Genomic DNA, 26,876 nt, shown 5'->3' on the forward strand with positions numbered 1-26,876 from the left:
CTGAATCTTCAAAACCAATATAAAGCAAGCCAAACAGATAATCTTGAATAGTGTCTACAGTCATATAGACTCAACCTGTCTTCAGCTATCAAGTCTTCTGGGTGTTCACAGACACAATCAACTCAGTTCAAATTCTCATGCCTTTTAGATGCAACGCATAGCTCTGAAGCTTGGCAACATTTTTTTTTGCTCAAGTTAATTCAGAGTGGCATTTTAAAAGCACCTATGAGCTTCAAATAGTCAGAAAGACAAAGTTGCTTTCCTACAACTCCAACAAGTTCTACTTGCACTCCCATCTGCACTCCTAGTTAATTAATGCTGTCAAAATCCACACTGCTCTTCCTATTTCTCTGAAAAATGCATATACTGCCGCCAAAAGTCGAAAAAAGAGAAGTGCAATTCGTGAATGAGAGGAAGGCCCTAAAAAGCATTTCTCTGACCTTTTAACCTCTCTTCTGAATACTTAGAGACAGACCACACTGAGTGAAAAGGAGACACTGGGTCTTTTGAATACTGTTGCTATTTTCTGTTAGAGACATAGAGAACTTGGCGCCAAGTTCCTGCTGTGTAGCTTTAATCTGCTTTTGGTTCTCACTTCCACCCAGTTAATTACTTTGGCAGCAACATAGCATTTGAGCATGGCTTTTGCTACCATGCAATTACCACCTTATAATTAAATAACTCTTAAAAAAATCTCTTTGACTTTGTATCATTTGTGATTGAATGCACAGCACTGAACTAAGTCATTTTCCATAAGGCTATAGGACAAAGAGTTTGTACGTCTGAAGTTGGAAATAAGGCTATGAATACATCTTCACGGGCTTATCTTTCTGCTGGCTCCCAATCTTTCTGCATCCTGACCAGTACTGCTACTGGTGACTTTGCCTGTTAGCTTAGTTTTGCCAGATAACAACAACATCAGTAAAATGCTTGCAAGGAGCTAAACCTTCTGAGAATTAAGCTGTCCATCAAAGACATTGGTGGACTGTCAGGATCATTCTTTCTCTTCACCAATAAGCCTTAAAAATGTATATTATTCTATCACTGATCAACAGTACAATCTGATCTGTCTGATCAGCCTGGGGTCTATCTTGACAGTCATCCAGCTGACATTGAAGGAGAAGCTAATAGTTAAACAAAGAAGAAAACAATATTTTCAACCAGTTTCAATCATGGCTAAACAAGAGTCTTCTAAGGCAAAGGAACTGCCACTGACTATCTGCATCTTCTATGTCTAAAAAAAAAAAAAAAAGAAAGGAGAAACACTTTTTGTACATTAAGTGTTTTGTACATTAAGATTGGTTTTCTTCTGCACACTGAGTCCTCTAATTTCAGAATAGAATTATAGTTGTAAATGTTTAGTCAAGCATGGGGCTCCATAATGCAGATTAAGGGGCTCAAAACATGTATGAGAGAAGAGTCTTAAACTTCTCTCCGCTCAGCATTTAGCACTGAAAATTTAGCCTCTTTTGTGCTACACAACTCATTTTTGCAGATCCCAGTGTCAGATTCTGGACTCTGTCCAGTCGTTCCACTCATGACTATGGACTCCAGTAAGGAGGAGAGTATCTACAAGTGAAATGACACAGCACCAAATACTGCAGTGTTCAGATTGTGTCTAACTTGTTCAAGATCTAAGAGGAAGAGTCATGGGTTTTGTCTGCTCCACAAAAGTGCTTTTCCATGCTGTGGGAATTGAAACAATGAAAGGACTAGCATTTGGTCAACCAATATAGAATTACAACAAATCAGACCAAAACCGCAAAGTAACTCCCAGTTCACCCTGTTTTCAGGTAGAGCATATGGAGCCAGGCACAGGCAGTCTGGCAAATTTGGCCTTGGCCAACAGTCAGTAAGTCTCTGAAGCTCAAGGGGTGTCTCTGAAGCTTAAGGGGTGTCTCTGAGACTGGCTCCTGGGAAGGCTTTTCTTCAAAGGCTGCATGGCAGAGAGAAGTTTAAGAAGAGAGGGGGCAGATTTATCTATCAACGGAGACTCTGGAACTTATGACCTCTCAAGAGGCTACACTAACTGTAGCTTTATCTGAAAACGTTTGTCAAAGTAACACCCCTGACAAGAACAAAAAGACTAATCACCAGCCTTACCACATTTGGCGAACAGGATATTCTAGCATGTCACTTGGTTTTATTTTGTCTCTCCAAATAAGAAGCACAGGTGTGGGACGGGTGTGGTATTTCTCTTGAATCTGATATTGTGTTGAGAGAAGTACCATGCCTCCTGTATGGGCTGGAGATTACTTCATGCTAGTCTAATTTATGAACAGCGAAAGCTGGGAAAAGAAAAATTTAGTATGAATATTATCTTCATCTATTCTCCACATTGGAGATTCAGGAGGTAAACATTTTAATTAATTAATTAGCTTTTAATCAGATTGCCCTGCTTTGTGTAATTTGGCAAAACTGACAGAGATGGGCAGCAAAAGGCAGCAATTTCTTTATCTACCTGCTCTACTGTGGTTTAAACAAGACAGAAAAAACCTTTCACAACACCTAAAAAAGTCTAACACAGATCATATTTAGTAGTCATGATAAGCAAAAATGATCTTGATTCATAGACGTTTCAATATTTTCAATTATACTAGATGTTGAAACGAGTTTTCAGGCAAAGAATAGTGTTTCCTGTAGTTGGATGCTATGAAAATTTGTCTCCAAATAGTCTTTTCAGCTTCTAGTAGTAAAGGTTGAGTGTTTGATGTTATATGAGCAGACTTTCACCTATATTATCCTTTGTTATCCTTTCTACATGAAAAATATTGCTTATCAGTGTGTGTAAGTTTTCCTATGTAAAAACCATCAGGCAATAGTCTCAACAGTTATTAATCACTCAGACTCTGGTGTTTCACTACAGTTTTACATCAGCTGAGAATATGCTTTGTCCTGTTCTTTATTTATGCATAAATCCCGGTGGCTGCATGTTATCTATTCTATTGAGCCTATCAAAGTGTCAGAGACTCCAATGACACAGAAAAAAATCTTCAAACAGAGAAAGTAACACTGCTGAATTTGTGCAAAACAATTTCAGACAGTAGAAGGAGTGGATTCAGAGAGAGAAGAAAAAGCTGGATGCTAAGAATACCAAATTTAACTTTGATCTGTTTCATATCAAAGAGTATCCAGATTTTAATTGAATTTGAGGCTCAAAAATATTGCAGTGCCAGACAGAATTAGAAACATTCAGTGTTATCAGGAAGAAACCTGGGGATTTCCACAGTGGCAGAAGAGCACTGATTATAGTAAGTAGAGCACCATGGCTATTTTTGAAAAACTTGTAATGTACTTAGCGTTCATGCCTTTCACCAGATTTAGAATGAATGATTGCAGACTGAATTCTTATTTACTGACAAAACTAATCATGGCGTGAGTATTACTTGTGTAGGTTTTCTTATACTGCAAAATGTTCCCGGCTACAGAGTATATAAACATATGTTTATATAACCAGTTTTTCCAATCCTTGAATTTAGGTAGGAGGGGCGAAGTTTGTACAGAGATGTGATGTCTTTTATCAGATTAGCTGAGACAGCTGGGGCAAAAAAAGACACACTCCAGTCCCTGAGCCTCTTCAGTCGCTGTACTGAGTACCACACTGAGTATTCACTACAATGAGTACTGCATGCAACTGTTAGTCATAAACTTCAGCCTACAGAATAGACCGAGCAAATTAAAGTGTCCTTAGAAAGGTAAACAAATTCATGCAGTCAGCATATTGGGCATAAAATAGTGAGAGAATGTCTAGGGAAGAATTTAGCCACATTTCACAACTCATCATAATTCAAACAGTACTCAAACTGTCTTAAAATAATCTTGATGTTTGTCAAGAATATTCTGTTGGAAAGATGCTTCAGAACTTAATTTATAAGTTGTTCTAGTAATCATGGCCAGCACATACCAATTTTCTCCCTTGCTGTCATGGAGGGTTTTTTCAGATTAAATACTTCTGCCTTCTCCCTTTTATGTAGCAAATGAGTGGTTAAGAGAACTTCTCCTACCTTCATGATGTTGAACGAAGTAAGTCAAACCCTTGTGGATCCCATTTGTGTGAAACATCTGTCACTCTGATCACCTTGAAAGGTCTTCAGGCGAGGACCTGATTTGAACTAGTCTTTCTTGAATTCAGCTGAGCAGTGTTATCCAGAATTTAATAACATTTCATCATACTGCCCACAATTGCATTAATTCCCTGTTTCTGCAAGCATATAAGATCCCAGTTCCTAAAATTCATTAATAATTCTGTCTACAACAGTAACATTGCTGCATGACCCACTGTTGCTTCATGCCCATTTCCTTTTCTTTATTACTTTATTGTTTCTTGAATGAACCTATCCCATACTTCTCAACAGTTTCCCTGGATAATGCATCAAAAATACTTTTTCTTTTTTAGTAAAATCAATATTTCTGTTTGGTACAAGTTACCCTAAGTAATCTCTTTTATTTTTCATTGAATCCCATCCAGTTTTGTTAATTTCTATGCAGCTCCAATTTCCCTTTCATAACAGTATAATCAAGTCTGAAATCAACATAATGGAACTTTAGTTGCTTGTTTGATTTTATTTTTATTCTTATACATTAGTTGTATGTTTCCTGTTCTGAGGGGTCCCATAACCCTGAGATACCCCTCTCCTAACCTTTAGTTAACTCTGTTTTTCTTCATGATTGCTGCCAACAAAAAAAAAATGATGTTATAGGAGCACCAAAAAGTCCTTAGTTGCTATTAGAATATTTATAACTGGTTTCAGCCACTTCACCTCCCTTAAATGTCATACAGTTGTCACTTCAATGCATGTCTGCTTTAAAACTCACTTTGAAGACTCAGAAGTAACTAATCCCTACAAACAGCACTGAATTGCATATGAATTTCATGTTTATAAGCAACGGGCTTTTTTAGAGAATGTTTTCCTTATATGAGACTAAGTAACTATGATAATGCCGTTTTTTTTTCAATATATTTAGGTGGAAAGAATAACTTATTCAAAAGCCGTTCATGAGACTTCATGTGGATAATAGGATCAAACACACAAAGCAATTCCTAAATTAATTGCTTCAGCATAGACATGTTTCCTTCATTTATCGATCAGTTGTTGTGTACAGTGAAACAGTATCTGAATATGGAAAGTGACTGTTGGACTACCACAGCAATTTTATGAAACAGACATTTAAAATATCAAGTCTAATTAGATATATTATTATCATTATCTGCGATTCAAACGTGTATCAGGCTGACAGTGCTTGCATTCAGTCCTGGATAGTTCATGCATAAAATTCACAAAATTCACAGCAGGATGTGACTGCTGACTGACAGTTAAAGACATTAACATGTATACATTACACTGTGAATTAATAGCATAGCATTTTAGGTGATTCAGCAAGTCACTGAGAGTAACACTGATTTTTTGCATGCTTTCATTTTCATCTTAGATCTATACTGAGTATACTTCATTTGAAATAAATAATATCTTTCCTCGTTAAGAGAATAATTAAACACCACAAATAGGTTTCTGTTTATGGCAGAGAAGATGTTTTGATTATACATACCAAACCAGAGTGAAAGCATCTGTCTAGGAGTCTCAGTACTGCTGAAGTAAAAACAATGTGTTTTAAAATGATGGTTAAGTAGAAGATACTTAAACTGAATTACTGAATATATATACAGCTGAATTACTCTAATATATACAGAACTATTACAGTGATGCCTGATTACTTGTTACCCATATCAAATGCTCCTTAGCACACTCAGTCAGAAGAAGATAAAAGTTGCCTCTTTAAAAGCATATTCTGTAAAGGACGACCTTAAAATAAGAGAGAAATTTTGGATTTTTTTTTTTTAATAGAAAAAACCTAACAGAGGTATTTCACTCTATTATTCCACCTTCTTGTTTTACCTGGCCATTGTGAAATTCTCTAGTATCCCAAAGAGCCTGAAAAATAAACTAGCTTACTTCATACATGAAATCCATTCCCCAGTAGTCACATCTGATATTATTCTGATGATCAAACAGGATTTTTTCTTGGCAACTGTCCATGTCTGTCAGACCACTGCTTCTGATATGGAGAAGTATAAGCGTGTTCATACCAGAATCCTGGAGTTCAAGCAATAAATTCCACTAGTATTTGAAAGTCTGATAAGTTAAGCAATCTGCTATATCACATGGATGATCATGTTTTTGATAATAAGGGAACTTTTTTTGTTCTTTCTCTAAATGATTAAAGGATAATTACATAAGCTAAAGACAATGTACTGTTATTCAAAGTTAACTAACAAAGGGACTGCAAAGAGGGATTAGAAGAAAGATCTAACATTCCTAATATGTGTTGGAAAATAAAATTTCTGGACATAACTAAAGGGAAATTTAATATATGAATATATATATTTTCTCTTACTCTTTGTGCTTGGATATATGTACCCCCACACACATATACACATTAAGTATAATGTATAACATAGACTGTAAACGGCTTTAAAAAGATTACCCTTATGGGTTTTTGTTAGCATCTTAATGGACTACTTTTAAACTAGGAGTAGGAGAGCAGAAATTATGCCTTCCATCTTAGTTTTATAAACTGCGTTTCTCTTCCCCATCCCTGGAAGTGTTCAAGGCCAGGCTGGATGGGGCCTTGCGCAGCCTGATCTAGCGGGAGGTGACCCTGCTCATCGCAGGGAGATTGGAACTAGATGATCTTTAAGGCCCCTTCCAACTCAAACTATTCTATGATTCCATGATTCTAATTCTATGTGTAATCCTGTTTTCTTAGGAAGCCAGTTATAACATTCACAGCAATAGGTATCTTCTGAACAGTTCATGTCATTGAAGCTCAGTCTTTGTTTCCTCGTAGAAAAGAACAAGTAAAGAAATAGCGTATTCTGCTCTCCCCAGTAACCTTGAGTATGCATGCAAAATATTTTATCCAGAAGCAATAGTCTCGGAGAACTGAATTGTGTCTCTTTAGATTTCCTATTAGATTCATGGAAGTAGTCAATCAATAATCTTGTGCTGAAAGGCAAGAGATGATTTCCCAGCTGTGGCTCAACATAATAACCTCTCCTCTGTCTCAGTCTATGAACCACTGCTGCTTGAGACCAGGTCATAAAGACCCTAATACTCAGAGGAGCATTGCCAGCTGCTGCTCTTTCCAGCAACAGTACAACCTCATGTTCCGTCTGTGCCGTAGACTGACCGACTACCTTATTTCCTCTTGACTGCTGAGAATGCACAAGTGTAACCAGTCACATAAGCCTCATATCAACATATGAAGTCTTAAAAGTAGTTCAATTTAAAAAGCTTATACTTCCCCAATCACATTTTTTGTTAGTGTGCTCTTTAAAACAAGTAGCATTAACCACGACTGAGCCAATCTTTCAGTAAATGTAAAAAAAAAAAAAAGTAAAAGAAAAAAAAAGTATTGCAACATTTAAACATTGGTGAACCATATTTGACAGTCAGCATCTCAAGCAGACCTATTCATGTGTTTTAAGGCCCTATTAATTCTGCAGTGCAGTTTATCACAATTCATGATGTATAACTTAGATTAAAATATTTATATCCTTAAGGGTTACATGCTTTTCTGCAAGCTCCTAGATATGCTATGACAAAGTACCTAACCTAGACGATAATGAGCAATAGAGCTAGTCACTATATAATACAGCAAACATAGCTTCCTCAAGGTTTATTTTAGTCTTTCTTTACAAATTCAGTGTTCAGAACTGTTCTGATGTCCTACTACTGAAGTGATTTTATTCTCCTTTTTCTTTGAACAGTTGTTCCCTACAAATGAATTAAAATGGTAGCTTTTAGGTTTGGCCTGTTAAAACTTCTTTTTATAATTAGAAAATATTGTAAGCACTGTTCTATAACAGAACTTATATCTATTTAAAAAAAAAAAATAACAAATGGGTAAAGTATTTAACCATCAAGGATCAACACAAATTTTAGACAGTGTTAATCTGAAAGGGCACTATAAGGAACTGAAAAAAGATACAAATGTTACAAGAATATATTCATTGGAGTTTAATGTCTACCTCCTTAATTTCTGAAAAGTCATGTGAAATACTATTAGTTCTTTTTGCATCAGCTGCTATACACTGAAGCACAACAGGTCATCTTCAGAAATCAGTTTCCCCTTTCATTATTTCCTTCCTCCCTGTAACTTCCCCATTGATTTCAGTGTGGAATCACGATCCATCTCCTTTTACTGAAACCCTCTGAAAGAACTTGAGAAACGTAGACTTCATCAGGAAGGCTGCAGTTAGCTTGAATATAATGACTTGTGTATTTTATGTGCAAAATTACTTAACAACTCCCAATGCCATCGTTTTCCATCCTTGAAGGAAGTTATATGCAATATTGGATTTTTATGAAAGGAACAAGATCTGCATAACAGTATTATAAAGTATTGTTTCACTATCTTAAAATTTAAATGAGATTACTATGAAGTTTTATGCTACCATCTTGAAAGATAACTCTATCTTAGGCCAAGAAATGTTGTTCTTATACACACCAAGAAGGAAACAAACCACTGGCAGGATCAGGGGTGTTTGTTGAGTGAATGAATATTTATTCAGCAAAAGGCTGAAAACTGGCCAATTCCAGAAATAATGAATTCTTTAAGTATCTATAGTGGAATCTCCATAGGTATGTGGACCTTCTATATAATGTTATTTTTTTTTGCCTAAGAATGTTGCAGTTTAATTTATATCGGGCCAAAGTAAATCTTTTCACTGGCCTTGGGATGTCCCTATACACAAATCCTCAAAATAATAAATAATTGCTGGTATCAGGTTAGAAATACAGGTTTTGGAGACCCATAATTTTGTGGTATCTCAAATGAGAAATCCAATTGAGATTCAAAACAATGTCAATCACTGCTGATTTCAATGAGGAAGAGATACTGGAAAATACAGGGTCCTGAAGGCAAGATTTGCAGTGTGACAATCTGTGGTCTGAAGGCAAACAAACTGTTGCCACAAATCCTTGCAAAAAGAAGCTTAAACAGGAAAAAATGTTGCTTATGAAACTGACTAAATAAAGGGTTACCAGAAAGTAGGTTTTGGTGACAGAAACTCTGTTTGTCTAAAAGATTTTCACTGGGTGTGAAGCAATTTCATGTGACCTTTTCATTTAAATTACCAAGAAATGTTGAATTCACTTTGTGTCACACACAGAATTAAAACTGAGATGGGGCTTCAACCTGTCAGAAAAAAAAGAGAACAACTATAAGCAATTAATATAACATCCCAATGATTTGTAATGTCTTGATTACTGGAGACAAATACAGTATTCTACCAACTGGGATTCAAATAAAGAAAGCTGTACAATAAATAATGTTCCCTTCCATTCAAAATAGAAGTCAATAAAACATACAAAAAATGTAAGATTCTTTAAAGTTGTAATGATAACTTAAAAAGATTGAAATTTTTAAAAAGGTTTCACACAGTTGCATTATGTATTTTATGCCATATATCTTAGTTAGATGTTTCTCAGGTTGGGGGTCTTTATTGTTTTCTCTCTGTGAACACAGAGGATGATCATCACCGTTCACTAGCTCAGCTTATAACTGAGCAATTCACCAGAATTCAGGGTGTAAGGACAAAGTAGCAACCAGTATTAGGGTCCTGTCAAAGCCCTGGGAGATGTGATGTGGAAGCTTGAGCCTAATTTCCAAACAATCCTTTGGTCTGTGTCAGAGTACAGAACAGTCCGTCTAGGTTCCTGAGAATTTGCAGTTCCACTGTGAATAGTGCACTAACATACATTCTGTGCTCCCAGGCAGCAAAACAGTGGGCAGATTGAATTAACGGGAAGATGGCAAAATAGAAGCTATGTTTTGAAATGCTCCTCCACTTCCAGTGTAGGATATTATAATGGAAACAACCTTGGTGTACTGAAAACTCAAAGATGGAAAACTACAGTCGCTTAAAGTACTGCAAAATTTTATCAAGTCTGACATTATTTGGTGTGTTTTGATTTCTTTTTTAAAGTAAACTCATTTTAAGATCAAAACTAGAAATAAATCTTCCTTACTCCTTTGGAGAAAAACTTAAAAATATGATATGTGATGGCTCAAAACTACAAGGCAAAGAAAATACTACCTTTGAATTTCATGGCAGTTTTAAAGACCTGAGTCATGATTTTTGAATACTTGAGGTTGACAGTAATTTATTGAGTTCATCATAAGTATAAGAAAAGGTAGAATAAATAAAAACCAATTGTTTCACTGTTAGCAGGTATACTTTTAAAGTTATAATATGTGACAGATGGTTTTTTTTGTTCTCTGTCTTTTCACATCAAACAGTTTTTTTCTCTCAGAATCAAATCAAAACTTTTAATCAAATTCCTGTCTGGAGAACTAAGGATGCAAGACGTGCGTGCTTCACAATCTGTATACCAAATAAAAATGCTGTGATTTCACCTACTGCTGTAATACCAACATGGGTCTAGAGAAGACTGGGTAGATTCTCTGCCTCTTTTCAAACCAAGCTCTTTTCCCTGAGTTGTCCCCATCTCACGAAGAAAGAAGTAATCTCATATCCTTGATGGACCCCACTTCAGGGCACAGGATTAAAATGCAAGGTATCTCTGGGACTTTTTTTTCCTAACTCTTCTGGGAATATGTTGCCCTTCCCAGTACAGCGCCAGATCACCAGTGATCCTGCAGCAGTTTGCTGGAGAGAGGTAAGATCACCAACAGCAGTGGGTGGAAGGGCCAGAGGGAAGTGAGGTAGGGTTTCCTTTGAACTTTTTGTAGAAAAATGCAGAAATTCCTATGTTCTACCTTGATGGAGAAGACGTAGGGATAGTGTGTTGCAGGTAATCCAGTCTGGAGGCAGAGTAGGCAGTGCAGAATACAGGACTGAGAAGAAAACAGTCAGAACAAGCACCATAGCACCAAACCATTTGGGCAATGCATGCATTTAGGGTTGCTTCATTGTGCATCTGTAAATACTCTGTTTACTCATAGTATGTCCAGTCTTGGCCAAATTTCTGTAGCAGTGGTAAGCCCTTCAATCACTTTCCCTGGAGAATCTAGAAGCACTGTTCCCTTTAAAAAAAAACTGCCCACTTACTGATTCCTTCAGTGGTTTTTCACAGAGTCATTGTCAAACTATTGAGTATCATTTATGACGCTATAGCATGATTGCAAAATGCCTGAAAGCTGCAGCAAGCAGAATTAAAAGTTTAAAAACATTTCAAAGTCTACCTAGGTAACCCCACAAACCTTTTTAACCAGGATGGTATTTTGCTCAAAAATTAACATGGAAAATGCCATGCCCATACATTCAAGAGGATGTAACAAGTGCAACTTCCTGAATTATATACATATAAAAGTTTAAAATGGTGTCAGTTGTTTCTTATCAAGCTGGGGATTCTTCATCCAAGCAACTCCATTTTAATAACATATAAATGACTGCAAAAATGCTTCTAATTCATTTTCTGAAATAGAATGTTTCTGGGATTCTGAAGAAAAGCCATGGAGAACAATGCCCCAATTTTCACAAATACATGATTCAGAAGTTGGGAGAATTCATGTATTTTTTAACAGAAATTAAGAAAAACAGAATATAAAGGAACTGCAGCACTGGCATTTTTTTTTGCCTCACAAAATGCAGCCCCAGCAACATAATCAAGATGTTCTTGAGCCATACCAAGAACCTGCCTTGACTGTGACTCCATTAGCATTTCAACTCATGTCAGCCGTACCCATCACCTGCAAAGTAAATTTCCCAGTTGTTGCTGCTCACCATACTTTAGCTCACATTGAAGGGCAGACAAATTATAAGAACCTGATTCTTTTCAGATTAAATGAGACTGGAGGGTGCACTCCAGGATCAAACCTAATGCACTCCAACCACTAAGGGGCATTCAGTTCACAGGAAAAGATCTAGTCTGAGCTAGTCCACCATTTGTTTTTTAATTTTTTTTTCTGATGATTGTGTTATCATCACAGTGTTTCTCTGCAAATTTACAGTTATCGAGTTGTATCATCTATTAGTGTGAAAATAAGCCTATGAGCTAAGCCTACGAGCTACACAGTCCTATCTAACTTGAGGATAGAACTCTAGGCTGATTCCCAGCTGGAGAACTGCTCTGGTATTAAATCAGACATCTTTATCACGAGACAGAAAAATTACATTCTGAATTTAATGAATGTATTGGAAGAGGAGCTGGAAAGAGAAACTGTACTTAACTACATCATAATTAATATATAGTTTCTAATGGAAAAAAAATCTATTCTAATTCTAACAAAAAAGGAGTAATCTGAAATATCACTTTCTGAGTACAAAACCAGGATTCTCATAAGCATTTTTAATTGCAAATCAATTAGAGGCTAACTAGAAGAAGATGTAACGGGCACATGTTTTCTTTTGTAACAGACACAAGGGTGAGAATAGAAATGGTTAGAAGACAGGTATTCTGAACAGTCAACTGGTTTGCCAATTTCACTTACTCTCAAACTGTGTGTTATGGTAATAAGAAAATCACAGCCTACTTTCTCTTTTTAAGAGCTGTAAATATTTGTCGGTTTTCATGTCCCCTCTGCTTTTGAAACTTTGAGTAGCATTTGCTTAGCATTTATTTATTTATTAAGTGGAAGTGGATGCCATGTAAATAACCAGCTCTAGGAGCTGGAATTTTACAAAATGGAAGTTAATAAAAAATTCAAGTACTGTCTGTGAGCCTCATTATACAGTCCCAAAGAGCGATCACATGCTGCAACAGCCCAAAGCAGCCTAAGTGGAAATTTTTAATGGATGAGTTGGATGCATTGACTCTTATCAAACCTTTCAACACCCACTCATTTAATTCGAAAAAGAAATTTTATTAGAATCTTATATGAGGTGTTCAATATGAGGGCGGATTCTAAAAAAAGGAACAGACTCATAAGTATCAAAAAAAAGAATACTGTCAACAGAATAGAATTTCACTACATTTATATATACGTAAAATAGGAGTACATAACTGTTCCAATAATAATGTGTATAATTTTAGTAAAGATATGCAAAACTAAATATTCTGTAAATGATTACTTTAATGGCTTGTTCACAATTTGGAAATATGCAGCCTAAGTCTGTATTCGACATCTTTATGCACAACAATAGGAACTTCAAATGCTGAGTACACAGCCATGTCATTCTCATCGTTTTGCAAAGAATAGGCACCAGTGTTAAAAGCTAAAGCCAGCCAAAATTAGGTGTGATAATGATCCATGAGCAGTTTTATATGAAATGGCCCGATTCCAGAAATTGCCGCTTGATCTAACATATATTACAAGATTGCAATGTTCTCATGAATTGCGAAATCTCATTCTTCTTACACTCTGTTCAACAAACTCTAGGAAATATTGGAAATTAAACATTTCCTAGTTAATATAGAGAAATATTTTATTCAATAAGCAGGAAATGTGAGTTGAATAAAGGGAAGATTACTGCAGGGTACTCCAGCCATGAGTTCCACACCTAGACAGTAGCAGCCCAGGATTGCAACCGTAGCCTGAGTTGAGAGAAAGTGGTCTTATAACGGAGCAAGAAGCAACAGGTGAACAAAAAAATGGAAAAAAACCCAAACCCAGAAGCCTTTGAAAACAGGACTGTGTGAATGAGTTTGTAAGACATTATTCACAAGGACAGTGAAAATTCTTCAGAATACATCATCTACGTCTAAAAGGGAGAGGATTTCTTAGAGAAATTCTGAGAAAGAAAATGTTTTGTGGCCTTGGATGTCAACCTATGCTTAGTATAACGGAAGTTTGCATTCTTAAAAATGCCATGCAGGTAATTTTTTGCAACATCCAAAAAGAAAAAGAAACATGGTAAACTAGTAATCATTTTGAGTGATTGTTTAATGGTTAGGCAGTTACTGAAAGAGGTGGACCAGAGTTAAAAGATTTCACTGTTCTGACAAATGTACTTCTTGTAAAAATTGAACTCAATTTAAAGTTACTTAAAATTGCAGCTCAAGGGCCCCAGAATATTCTGAGTAAATTCTCGTGTAAAGCCACAGGACCGCTTCTAGTGTTATACTGTTTGAATTAGCAAGGAAATAAACTGCGTGACCCAGAGACAATCTATCAAAAGATTCTGTGTCTATTTCAGCTATGTTATTTTCTTACAATTTTCACAGTGTATAGATTTCATATTAGATATCTTACTCCCACTCTAAGGTTTTACACATCCAATATGACCTTTCTTTTTTCTAACTTCAATTTCTTGTAAATTTATTTGGCTATTTATGGAATTTAATGTCTGTGTAGACTGCAAGTATTTTCTTTGTGATTTTTTAAAATTTATTTTTGAAACCAGTCTGTGAATAAAAATGTTATGAGTTCAGTATCTTTAATTTCTTAGCAATAGGATTTATGAACTTCAGAGAGGTATGCAAATGCTCTTTTGTCCAGTGCTGCCAGACCAGGTGTGTTCTTCAAGTTTCTGTCTAGGAGCACCAAATGGCTCTTTGTATCACAGCCAGACTTTGAAAGGACCAGAAGATTGTTTTGTTTTCTAATTTTAGAATAAAAGTAAACCCCAGTAAAGTTGGGATAGGTCTCATGTATGTTTAGGAATACCATTTGTTGACAAATCCCAAAAGAACCCTATATTTGTTGGACAGAAACACAAGACACCAGATAGTTTAGTAAATCATGTTCAGCTGTAAGAGGTAAGTTGCTGTATGTGAATGTTGAAATGGTACTACTAGAACAGTTAACCTACTTTACTTTTGAGCAGAGTAAAGAAGTAATATCACTACTGACTTCGAAAGTAGCAAGGAAAGAGTGGTCCATCAGAGGATACGTTCTGCTGCTCTTTTAACATTTTTAAGTAGTAAGGGGTGATGCTGAATTACAGCTGACCCAACAGCAAACATTAAAATTACTAAAAAAAAATCACTTCAGACTATTAAAATAGTAAAATAAATTAGACATCTCATAAAGTGACTAAATAATATTAAAGCCCAGGATAAAATTATCCATATACAACTCGTCCATTACGAGGAGTTTTGCAGTGAACCATTTTTAACCCATCCGGAACACCAATGAAAAGCTATGCTTTCTAGATATAAGAGTTACTAGAAGAGTACTCATTTAATTTCTGATTAGAAAGAAACATACACAAAGGCCATGGCATTTCATGTGGTGGTATAGGCTCAAGAGTATTCTACTGCTCTAAGCTGAAAAAGGTAGATAGATCTGGACTTCATAATGCAGATATGCGCCTCTAGACATAGATGATAAAAATTATCTGGCTACATATTCAAATCTGTATACTTTCCACAAAGCCTTCAACAGCAACAGCAACAAACACCTGCCTCCAAACACAGGGGTTAAAATCCCAACCTGGGACACAGGAGACCTACATTCAACGTCCTATTTCAAGTCATACAAAGTCTTCCTTCCCTCAGCAGCCTTTCCTTCTAATAACAGGCTCTCTCAGTCATTTTAATTTCCTCATTTAATGAGCTTAGCTTCAGAAAAAACTTCTCCGGTAGAGTAGAAAATTAATAAAACGGGTAAAGGACAGACATAGGTATTTGATCCCCACTATACTGCATGTTTGCTGGTAAATTCATTTCCCCAAGGTGAACTGTGACAGAGATGTTTAAAAGTGGTCAGATTCAAGAATAGATAACACCAGTTTTTGTAAGAAATGAACGATAAAATAAATGGTTCCTTCTTTGACTCTGCATGTCTTTTGGAAGCCTGACATTTGTTTATGTACATTACCAGTATGACATAGAAGAAACATGTATGATAGTATTGTCATTTTCAAACATTTCAAAGCGTCTGTTTCAGGGAGTTTTAAAACTGTACAGAAATGTCAGATGACGGGATTTCTCAAATACCATTCCATAATTAGCTATTAGCTATTGAATCAACTGAATCAGTACAAACAACCACATGGTATTTTACCCTATCACATGTACACCTATTGAGTTTATTCCATACACGTTGTTTCACTGAAACCTTTTTCAGGACCGTTCAGTGTCCTGGACATCACCCTCATGTCAACAAAACAAGAATACTTGTAAATTGATTCAGCTCATGAATTCTGGGATAATCCGATACCTATTGTCAATATCAACCTATTGTCAATATCAATATCAATATCATATGATATTGACAATATCATATGTCAACCTCAAATGTAAAATAGTGTAAAACTTTTATAACTAAGTTAAGGGATGAGGTATGTTTCAGGCAGTTCTTTGTTCACTTAATGGATGCAAAATTGATATACTATTTTGTCTCTTGAGTGTTTCTTTTATTTCATCCTATAATAGATGATGAAAACTCTAAAAAAAAAAAATTGAACAAATATATGAAGGAAAGAGAAAGAAAAAAACTAATTTTATAACATACCATTTTGCCTGTAGTTTCTAGCCAGTTTTCTCTCCTGCCACTTGGAAAGTTTTACTGCAAGAATCTTTTAATTGAACACAGGCTTCAGTTTGCAGGGATGTGTTTGTAAACTGACCACAAGAGAGAGACACTGGAAGTCTAAAAAAAACATTGAAGAGAACATATAGTGTTCTGGTAAATAGCCCTGGATTTAATTAAAGAGATCTTTAGATCTCCGTAGGAAGCTAAAAATCTTGAATAACATTTCAATGAGCTATATTTTTGGAATTTACACAGTAGGGATTGAGCTGTTCTGAAAGAATCTGAGAGAGGTGTTTCTTCTTGTTCAACTCACCATATAAACACTGTATGCACTCAATGTTTAACAGAAGCAACACCTACCCCTTGGCAAATCCTCCAAGTGCTGGGTTAGGCCTTCTGAAAGGTCTATTCATAGACACTAGGGACACATCTTACTTTGTACTTTAACCCCAGCTGGCAACTAAGCACCACACAGCTGCTCATTCAATTTCCCGCAGTGGGACGGGGGGAGAATTGGAAGAGTAAAAGGAAGGAAACTTGTGGGTTGAGATAAAGACAGTTTAATAGGTAAAACAACAGACACACACACAAGCAGAGCAAAACAACAAATTCATCACTGCTTCCCATCAGTAGGCAAGTGTTCAGCCATCTCTAGGAAAACAGGGCTCTCTTATACATAATGATTGCTTGGGAAGACAAACACTATTGCTCTGAACATGCCCCCTTCCTTTATTTCCCCCTTATTTTATATGCTGGGTATAATTTTATATGGTGTGCAATACACTTTGATAGGTTGAGATCAGCTGTCCAAGTTGTGTCTCCTTCCATCTTCTTGAGCACCTCCAGCTTACTTGCTCATGGGGAGGTGTGAGGAGCAGAAAAAGACTTGACTCTATGTAAACACTGGTCAGCAGTAACTAAAACATTCCTGTGTTATCAACACTGTTTCCAGCAAAAATCCAAAAGACAGCCCATACAAGCTACTATGAAGAAAATTAACCCTACCTCAACCAAACCCAGCACAGCTTCAAGACATAATGTTCTGCTGCAAAATTTCTGAACAGAGACATGTTGCAATTCTTCTTTTTCACTTCTAGTGAGACCACTTCTTGTAACTATATCCAAAGTAAACTGGGCAGGGGGAGGCATCACAGGAACCCACCTGCACATCAACCTTGGAAGTTGGTCACATTTTCAAAGAAATACAGCTCGACTTTTCAATACTAATTGACTTGCTTCCTTAGCAAAAATTCTGCAGTAGTCAGAAAGAAAATGTTCAGTTTAAGGATAATATTGCTGTATGTGTGGTGGTTTGATTGTAAAACTGATGAAGTTTGTAGAGAAAATTAATATCTTTCATAGGTTAACTGGCCTGTCCTCTGGTCTTTGAGTCTTCATGTCTGCATAATTTCACCTTTTTTTCTGTAATCGTGAGTGAAACAAAGTTTGATTGTTTATTTGCTTGTTTTTAAGGAGGGCTAAAATTCTCAAGCAATCCATATCTAAAAAAAACCCCATGACATTTTCAGCTAAAAATTATATTAATATAATACAACTTTCCTACTAAGCAATTATTTCCCCTGTCTGTCAGTTTGTCACATAACAAAATCTACTGAGTTTAAAAAGAAAATATATTTTGGGTTTTGTCCTTCACTTTTATGTTCCTACCTACATTTGGCTCCTCTTTATTTCTTCAACTACAGAAGTCATGCACCATTTTGAAGTTCCCTCCCTCATTCCATCATTTGATCATATCTACTTCTCTTCTGCAACAGCAAGGACCAGGCTTGAAATTAGAGCTGAGTTTTTTTCCTGATCTGGTTCCTTGAAGTCACGGAGTATAGTCAGTGAACGTGAATTAACTTCTTCTCCAGTCTCTATCTACCACAGCTGGAATTCTAATGGCTTTTTATATGAAAATAAGTTAGTGTACTTCAGAAAATGTGTAATACTCTGGGCCAATACATCTTCCTTCTCTCAGGCCTGAGAGTCAATGGAAAGAGAACTTGTTCCAATCTAAACAGCATAATTCAACTGCCTATCACAAATATCCACCTGGAGTTTTCTAAGTTTCCAGTGAAGCTTTTAGTTAGATTTTTTTAATGTCCAATAAAATTGAAAAAAGAAAATATTCTATGAAATCAGAGTTGTTGTTGAAATCAGTCTCCCTTTTCTACATGAAAGTAAGGCAAGAAAAGAAGCACAAGTGCCTTTATAACCCATTGGTGTTAAACATATCTCCTGAAGCAGAACTAGTGTATAGACAAACACTAAGATTTCTCAGATCATGGGGAGAAGTGATGGCAAAGATGCTGAACTCAGTGAGGAAATTAAATTGAAGGATGGAAATCCAGAGCGTTATCCCCATCAATGTCTACACATATTGCTGGAAAACAAAATCAATGGATAAAATGCATGTATAATTTGAGGAGTAGAGACTACAGTTTGGGAGTATGTACTCAGTTGCATTATTGAGCTTCAAAATAATTTTCTTTTTATATTCTACCCTATGTATGCAGGAAAAGCAATTCTCAGCATACCCTCTTATGCTTAACCAGGTCTTTCTGTTTCATGGGAAAATGCTCTTACTACTCAGTAGTATGCAAAAAGGAAAGCAACTCTAGACTACTCAATTTGCAAAAGAAGAAAGTTGACAATAACTAGTGGCATTGAGGACACCTCCTCTCTTCCTATCACTTGTTACTTGGCAGAAGAGATCAACACCCACCCCACTACAACCTTCTTTCACCTCAGTCTCCTCTTTTTCAGGGTAAACAATCCCAGTTCTCTCAACCACACCTCACAAAACTTGTCCTCTACACATTTCACCAGCTTTGTTGCTCTTCTCTGGACAAGTGTTCCAAATTAGTACACTCAAAAAATTATTTCTTTATTTCTTTAAATTCCTAACTTTAAACTTCCTTTTGGTTTAAGTAAACTAAATTATTTCTATTCTGCTATAGTGTGATACTAGTGAAGTGGACTGGGCTAGCAAATTCAGTTAGCCACAGTACAAAAAAACTTAACAAAATAAGATAGTTCTTATAAAAAATTACAATTTAAATATAAGACAAAAGACTAAGGGCAAAAGACAAAAGGTGCAAGGAGACAATATTGGTCGTTATGGTAATTAGGGTTCCTAGCACAACAGCTGCTTAACTTTGATCTGTCTTCTATTTTCCCTTCCATATAACCTCAATGATGCTATGAATATGTTCTCATGAGTAATAATATAAACTTTATTTTTAAAATATCTTTATGCCCATTAGATGAAAGAAGAATGGTCTTCTAGTCTAATATGGCTCCAACTTCAATACGCCATAAAATTGCTTTTAATAAATACACTTATCTTCCTTTTGATTTTGTCTGCTTTTGCATTCCCACAGTAGAACAAAATTAAGAATTTTATTTCCCTTATCACTATAAAAGAGCACTGATTCAGTTTCAGGACTGATTATCAATTGCCTGAACCCATCAGTGCCCTTAAAAGAGATAACTGAAGGAGATAAAATCTCAAGCCATGTACGTTTGGCTGTGATTTTCTTTCTAATATTTAAAAACTTCAGAAGACAAATTCTTGTGTCTAAATTAACTGTCAAGTCTGTTTAGGATTGCAGCCTTCTAGGAAGAAAGTGCTACTTAATACAACACCATCCTATTCACAACCCTGTATGTACTGAAGTGACAATCAAACAAGATGCCCTTGGGCCAAAAATATATCAAAAAGAAATTAAAACATTAACAAATAAATATATCCTTACATGTCTTGTGTTTTTCAGTAACCGCATAATGTGAACAAAATGCCAGCTTTAGGAAAAAAAAAATTAACAACAAAAGACTAAGTTATTTTTATCAATATTACACATGTATTGCCAGTTTAGAGCTGGTAGGTATATCACCAGGTGTAAAATCCTAGAATATTTAGGATTTTTTTAAAAATAACGTTTTGTTGAAAGAAAGGACACTTTTTGAATGAGGCTATAACATTTTTTCCTAACCAAAGAAAATTGCACCAGTTGTAGGAAAATCACTTTAAAGTAATAAATTACATTGGATTTATAAATAGTATGGGTACACTCTCTGAAGTAATCACCATCTTTAGGTATTTATTTCATTCTGGTCATTCATTTTTCATTTAAAATGCACAGAGATAGAATGAATAAATGAGCTCTGTGTATGAAACCTAGTACATGAAGGGATTTATAGCACTTTGCACCGTACTGTTTTTGACAAATTCTGCACTGAAATTTGGGGTTTAACACCTCCATGGGCTCTTGGGCAGATTGTTCAAATTTTAGTGTTAGGTGAAGTAGTCTTCCACAGACCTTCTGAGTCAGTCTCGGACTAGTGAGGGGATACACAGAGGGTAGCTGAATCAGTATTTCCCGATGACCTTTACTTTTTTCCAGAATAATGATCATATTCCTAAATTACTGGAAAGTTTTCTATCTCTATCAAATAAACTCCCTCATCTTCCCCTAGGGCCAATCCAGACTATTGTCTCTCTCCTTCTCCCACTCAATTTCTTCTTTTATTGCTTCCAGGATTTTCTGACTCTTCAGGTTCGTCTACAAAATTCAGATGCTTCCTTCTCTCCCTCTCACACCATTTAAATCTGCTGGCCTCTAATTTTACCAGACAGCAGCCTTACCAAAATTAATGTGCAGAGTGGGAACCAACTGAGAAAAATCTGATCTGAAGTGACCTCACCCATGACAGGCAGGAGGCATTTTAATACGTGGCGAGCAGCTAAGAAAATAATGTTGATCCTTTGCTCATGTTCTACCTTTATTAATCATATTTACCTCATAAGATCTCATGAAATTACTTGGCTAGAAAAGGTTCATATTTGAATGATAATTCCATAGAAAAGAATGCAGGTGGATGCCTAACAATCATTGATTTTGTGACTGTGTATCATTTCAGGGAAAACTACGGGGTTTTACAACTTTTGTGTGAGCAGAGTACTAAACTTTTTCTATATATTTCATAAATACAAAGTTTTTTACACATTAATTTTACAGGCGAGCAAGGTCACAGGTACGTGGAGTATGACTGCCTGAACCACAACAATAAATGGTATGTAAATTTGCGTAACAATTTATAATTCTTGCATTAAATAGTTACTTGTATTACTTGCATTAAATAATGCAAGTAGAAACAGTTCTAGCAGAGATATTCAGTGACACTTCTCTCAGGTTGTATTGAGTAACTTAAACTCAGTTTTACATATTTAGGTCTATTTTGGCTATAGTTCTGAATTGCAATTCCAGGTATCCGCTTCTTTGCATAAAGATCTTTGCAAATTATCTGATGTAGACCGAAACATCAACTTTAGTTATTAGACAACGAAAGTTTGTTGAGGAGCTGTGAAGTTTAATTTGGCCCTCGTGGCTCGATTTCTGATTAAGCAAGTTCTCCAACTGCTCAAGACTGCAGTGAAGATACTTTCCAGCTAAGCAAGCATGCAGTTGTTTCTCCTCTAACATCTCTTGCTGCTTTGTGCAGCTGTATATCTCCTCCCTGTCTCATTTTGCTAAGGTATATATGAAATTGATTATCTATGAAACTCATCAAATTTGTCTGCAATCTTATAGATGTAACTAATGCCACAGGTTTCCTCCATTGCAGATCTGCTCTAATCCTTGCATCCTGCTTGATGCTTTATTCTAATCTGTTCATCTCCAGCAGCAGGAAATGGAATTAATCTCCCAGTATTTTATTAGACTCTTAGCAGTAAACGAAACCACCAAAGAATCCCAAACATCTAAATGGTAGAAACCAAAATTTTACTTTCTAATAAGCTATTAAATGTCCACTGCAAAACTGTAACTATTCCTTAACAACATTTTTAGAGCATGTTTCTTGAGAAAAGCGATTAACTTCATACGTGTAACAATACAGAAAGATGTGAAATGTGGAATTATTTAAGCATTTTCTGTCTTGAGAAAAGAAAGGAATAATCCTTGAACACTTCAACAACTCATTGATACACACTGTATTTAAGGACTGGTGTTTTTTCCTCAGCTCTTCATCAATTTTTCTTAAAAAAAAACCTTCTTTGAATCTAATTTCAGCAAGACCTTTTTTTTTTAGCAATTTGTTCAGACAAAAGTGCAATTGAAGAAAAAATATTTTCAGATTTTAGTGCAGACATAATTTTAAGTATAGAAGACTTGGTGCTTTCTTTTTCCAAAGTCTGATGTGGCCTAGTACTGAAACATTTAAAACATATGAATATTATGCACACAGGTAGATAGAAAGGCAAATTAAATTTTCCAAATTTAAACTGTTTTTTGCATTGTGAGTAAGACTTAGAGAATAATTCACAGTACTGTAGCTTGGGATATAGGTAATAAAAGTATTATGTTCTTGTGGAGATGGGATTTTAGTCTACAATTTCAGAGCTGAATTACTCCTTTTTGTTACTCTAACAAGCAAGGTGTTCAGCTTGGCTTTCATTCAGATTAATTTTAGAGGGAAAAATAGTTATAGCAAATTCTATATCAAAATATTTGAGACATATAGAAAATGAATTCATCAAACAACCACTGATAATGTCAAAATCTCATCATAGCAACGTACAAAATGTCTACTGTCTGTGCAAGCTTGTGTGTACTTATAATCTATGAAAAAGTTCTTATATTCAAAATGTAGTACTTCATATTAATAAATATATTTTAAATTACTTTGCCTCGGCTTTCAAATTCAAACAGTTAAATGATTTCTGAGTTATACTCACAGCAAATGTTTGTGCATTACATTTTGTTGGTGATATTTACATCTATATTATTCTCAAACAACGTCAACTCAAAAGTAAAGAACAAAGCAGACATCGCAGTAAGCTTTAATAATTAAAGTACACACAAGAGAAAAACCCAAATCTCAATGAGTCATAATCATATAAAATATGAGGGGTCACTCATCTCTCAGTGACTTGGTTTCCAGCAAATAATTCAGGACAACAATATCCTGAAAGGGCCTTCTGGCTGTAGTTCCAGATAAAATTTCCAAAAGTGATGACACCTGCAATGCTCTTCACTCTTTTTCTTCTACTGTCGAACAATACTGTAAAGGCAGATGGTTGACATCTCACTATTACTACTTTCTAATATTTCTATGGCACTCACACTGCTGTTCAAAAGTAAACTGTGTATCATTTTAGCATAATCAGCTAAGCTTAACAGCTCAGAGAAGTCTTTGGATCAGATAGGTGGAGAGTTTTGCTAAAGGCCATTTAGGTCAGCAATTACAATCAGCAAAACAAATAACCCATACAATGCCCTTAAATGTGGTCATTCAACGGATCAGACCAGAAAATGATCTAGCTGCTGGCCAAGGAGTATAGGAGTACATGTAATTGTATCATGAATCTGAAGAACATTTCCCTCTGTGGGACAATGTGCTTTTGTGGGTTTATGCTTAGGCTGACACATATACAAATATAACCTTAGAGTTTTCGCTGAAATTCCACCATAAGGGCTAGGGTCATCTATAGAAAATTTTATTCTTCAATCTCATTCCTGATGATTGTAGTATCATTTAAATGCAGAACGAAAAATAGTTTCTCCCTAATAAATCTCCCAGTGCTGTAAGGTGTTATATATTTATTGCTTCGTTCAAATGCAGAAATGTCTATCTTCAAACCAAATTTTGGATTTTTTAAAAGTTATCTCTATCTGTGCTGGTTTATCCAAGATGTCAGACCCTGCAAACACAGGACAAACAAATCTAAACATATGACAAATTTATGGTTGGGAAATTTCCTTCCTGGCAGTAGCTGATATTTCTCTGGCTGTATGATTTTCACTATTTTTGTTGCATTCAGTTCACATTTGCTACTTTGAGGACTATGACTACACACTTTTAAATGTAAGCGGATCATCTGTTCACGCTAGGCTAATTGCTTGCATAAATTTGATCCTGCTGTTTTCACTTATGCTTAGAAATATTGCAAAGTTCAAATAAATAAGAGAGAAGAAGGTATGTATTTGTGAAACATAACAAACTTAATCTTATAATAGCTCATACACCATCTATAGCCAAATTTTCATAAATGAGGGAGAGGAAGGAATTTTTATCTTCTCGTTTGCTCTTTTACTGCCCTATGCCTTGAAGATCTGTGAAAATGAACGTTGTGGCATAGTAAGTTCTTTTTATCTACAGCAATGAATCCACAAGAGAAGATGCAGAGTCGAGACTGTCCTCTCAGATGCAGCTATAATACCACTAAATCAAGGGGAGTTCTCTCCAACAGTATGGAATTAGTTTGGTAGCTTTCAAGTGCGCTGGCCTAAACTACCTATTCACTGACCAGGAAGTCAGTTAGAAACTCTTCCCTTGACCCATTTCACCAGGGAATGTCTATGCACTGGTGTGCAGCCCTAGCAGCTAAGGAAGCACTGATTATAAGGACAAGGATCTTAGTGCAGAAATTCCACAGTTTTTTTGACAAACTTCAGTTTCCAGATCGGAGATGTAAACTTTCAACAGAAGTAGGAATTAAGTTAAATGGATAAAGGTTTATTATCTCAGCTGCAATGCCAGCACATTACTTCTGCTTCTATTTATTTGCAGCTCAGCACCTCTCAGCTGCACTAGTTGAAACCGGCATCTGGAGCTGAATATTTTTTGCAGTGTCAATGGACCACTCATCACTTTCCTAGACTGAAAAGCAGTGACCTAAATCAGGGAGAATGCTGCAAACAATTGATTTTTTTGAACCCAAACAAATGTTTGGTAGTTTAGAAAACAGACTTCATAAATCAAGACTTTTCAATTAGGATGTTCTCTTGAATGTAATACAGTTTATATCCACAAGCACAGAAGCTAATACAAGCATCTCAGTAATAGTTTGAAAAATTAGGATGGTTTACAAAGTTAATTATACTTACTTCTCCCTTTACAAAGTAAACAAGAAAGTATGGATTGTACTTTTGAAGCTATTGCATGACAAACTAACTAGATTTAAAAAGGCTTTGACTGTTATAGAATTATTTATTTATTCATTTAAGGCAAATATTGGTGGAAGAATGACTGCTTGCTTTTTAACTTTGTTTTATAGCCAAGTATTCAGTGATCAGTTAGATACTCTGAATTGCAAAATATTACATAAAACAATGAAGCCCAAAGAGCAGGTTACTACACAGCATAAAGTTATGTTTAGCTTTAATGTTAAGTGTACACTACTTAATGATTACCTAAATATCTGCATCACCCCAAATCAGGATGCCTGATTAAACTCTTACCACAGGTGTACTGAAGAATTTTCAGGGGAGGAAATATCATTTGTGAAGTTCTGGACCACTACTTAGTACAAGGTATATCTTCTAATGGGGCTTCAATATTCTGGAATAATCTAAATAGCTAACTATAGCAGGAGGCTAGGATAAGAAATAAAACCAAGAGGTTGTGTTACCTCCTCTTCAATTTAATCTTAATTAAACAAAGAGTTTTATTTGTCTTCTTACCTCTCCTGTAGCAGAAATTCAAAGATGGTGCTTTGGAGGAAACTTTTGAAGAATGTAATATGTTTCAGTTGCCTTCACCTACTACAGCTACTAGATAAGCTAACCTCTCAGATGCCATGAAGTTAATGAATCTTAAAATAACTGCATGGGCATTATTAGAACTATTACTTCAGGCTATTTTAAAGAAAATCTTGTGGTGAGTCACAAACGTGCTGGTTTACATGGCCAGTTCTATGAAAACAGAAGCCAAAGAACTCACATAGGAAAACAAAAGTTGTTTTTCTTTTCACAATTATAATGCAACTACTACATAGTTCATCCTGCTATTTCCATGTCTGTAAGTTTACATATACAAAGCAAACATGCGACTACTTTTTTCCTTCAGCAAAAATAAATATTTAGTGATGTATAGGCACAGAATAGGAAGCAGAGAAGTGAGGAAGTAGGGTTTATTTTAGAAAGAAGAATCTTGGATACTTTTTGGTTTTATAGATATTTCATACCTCAGCATCTCTAAAATATGTGTCACATAAATATTATCAGGATTAAAGTAGCTGCAGAACTGAAAAAAAATCCTCTATTAGATGAGCAAGTCTTGAAAGTACATATAGTGCTTAATTTTGAATTTAAAAATTCCACGACTGCTTTTCCTAAGTCACTGAGAAAATAATCTCTATGCTTCAGGTCTATATTTCTATTCGTATTTTGTGTCATATCTGCAATGCTTTTGCCTTTTACCTAATCAGTCAGAAGTTCCCCAGATTTTTACATGTTTCTCCAGATTTCTGGAACTGTGCTTTAAAGCTAGTGTCAGTAGCCCAATTTCAAGTAGTGAAGGACATTTAAAAGAGGTTGCACAATGGAATAAGTGATTTGACTACTCCATCCTGGAGGTCCTCTAGAATTCCTGAATGGCATCAACTTGACCTGCTGGCTTGTTCCTGCTCCTACTGTCAATTTATTCTGTCATTTCAGTTTGTTCTACCTGTGGTTTGAGACATCCTCTGATGGATTGTCCATTGG

The 26,876-nt window shown here is 35.6% G+C and overlaps 1 long non-coding RNA gene across 1 annotated transcript; it reads right to left on the reverse strand.

Moving 5' to 3' along the window:
* Positions 1 to 5,499: 5,499 nt before the first annotated feature.
* Positions 5,500 to 25,896, reverse strand: LOC128852131 (uncharacterized). Its single transcript, XR_008449778.1, has 3 exons — positions 25,854 to 25,896; positions 9,138 to 9,198; positions 5,500 to 5,588 (listed from the first exon to the last, which is right to left on the reverse strand). It is a non-coding gene; the product is annotated as an uncharacterized LOC128852131 (long non-coding RNA).
* Between the last annotated feature and the right edge of the window lie 980 nt (positions 25,897 to 26,876).

The sequence above is a fragment of the Cuculus canorus genome, chromosome 4 (assembly GCF_017976375.1).
Source record: "Cuculus canorus isolate bCucCan1 chromosome 4, bCucCan1.pri, whole genome shotgun sequence".
Taxonomy (NCBI): domain Eukaryota; kingdom Metazoa; phylum Chordata; class Aves; order Cuculiformes; family Cuculidae; genus Cuculus; species Cuculus canorus.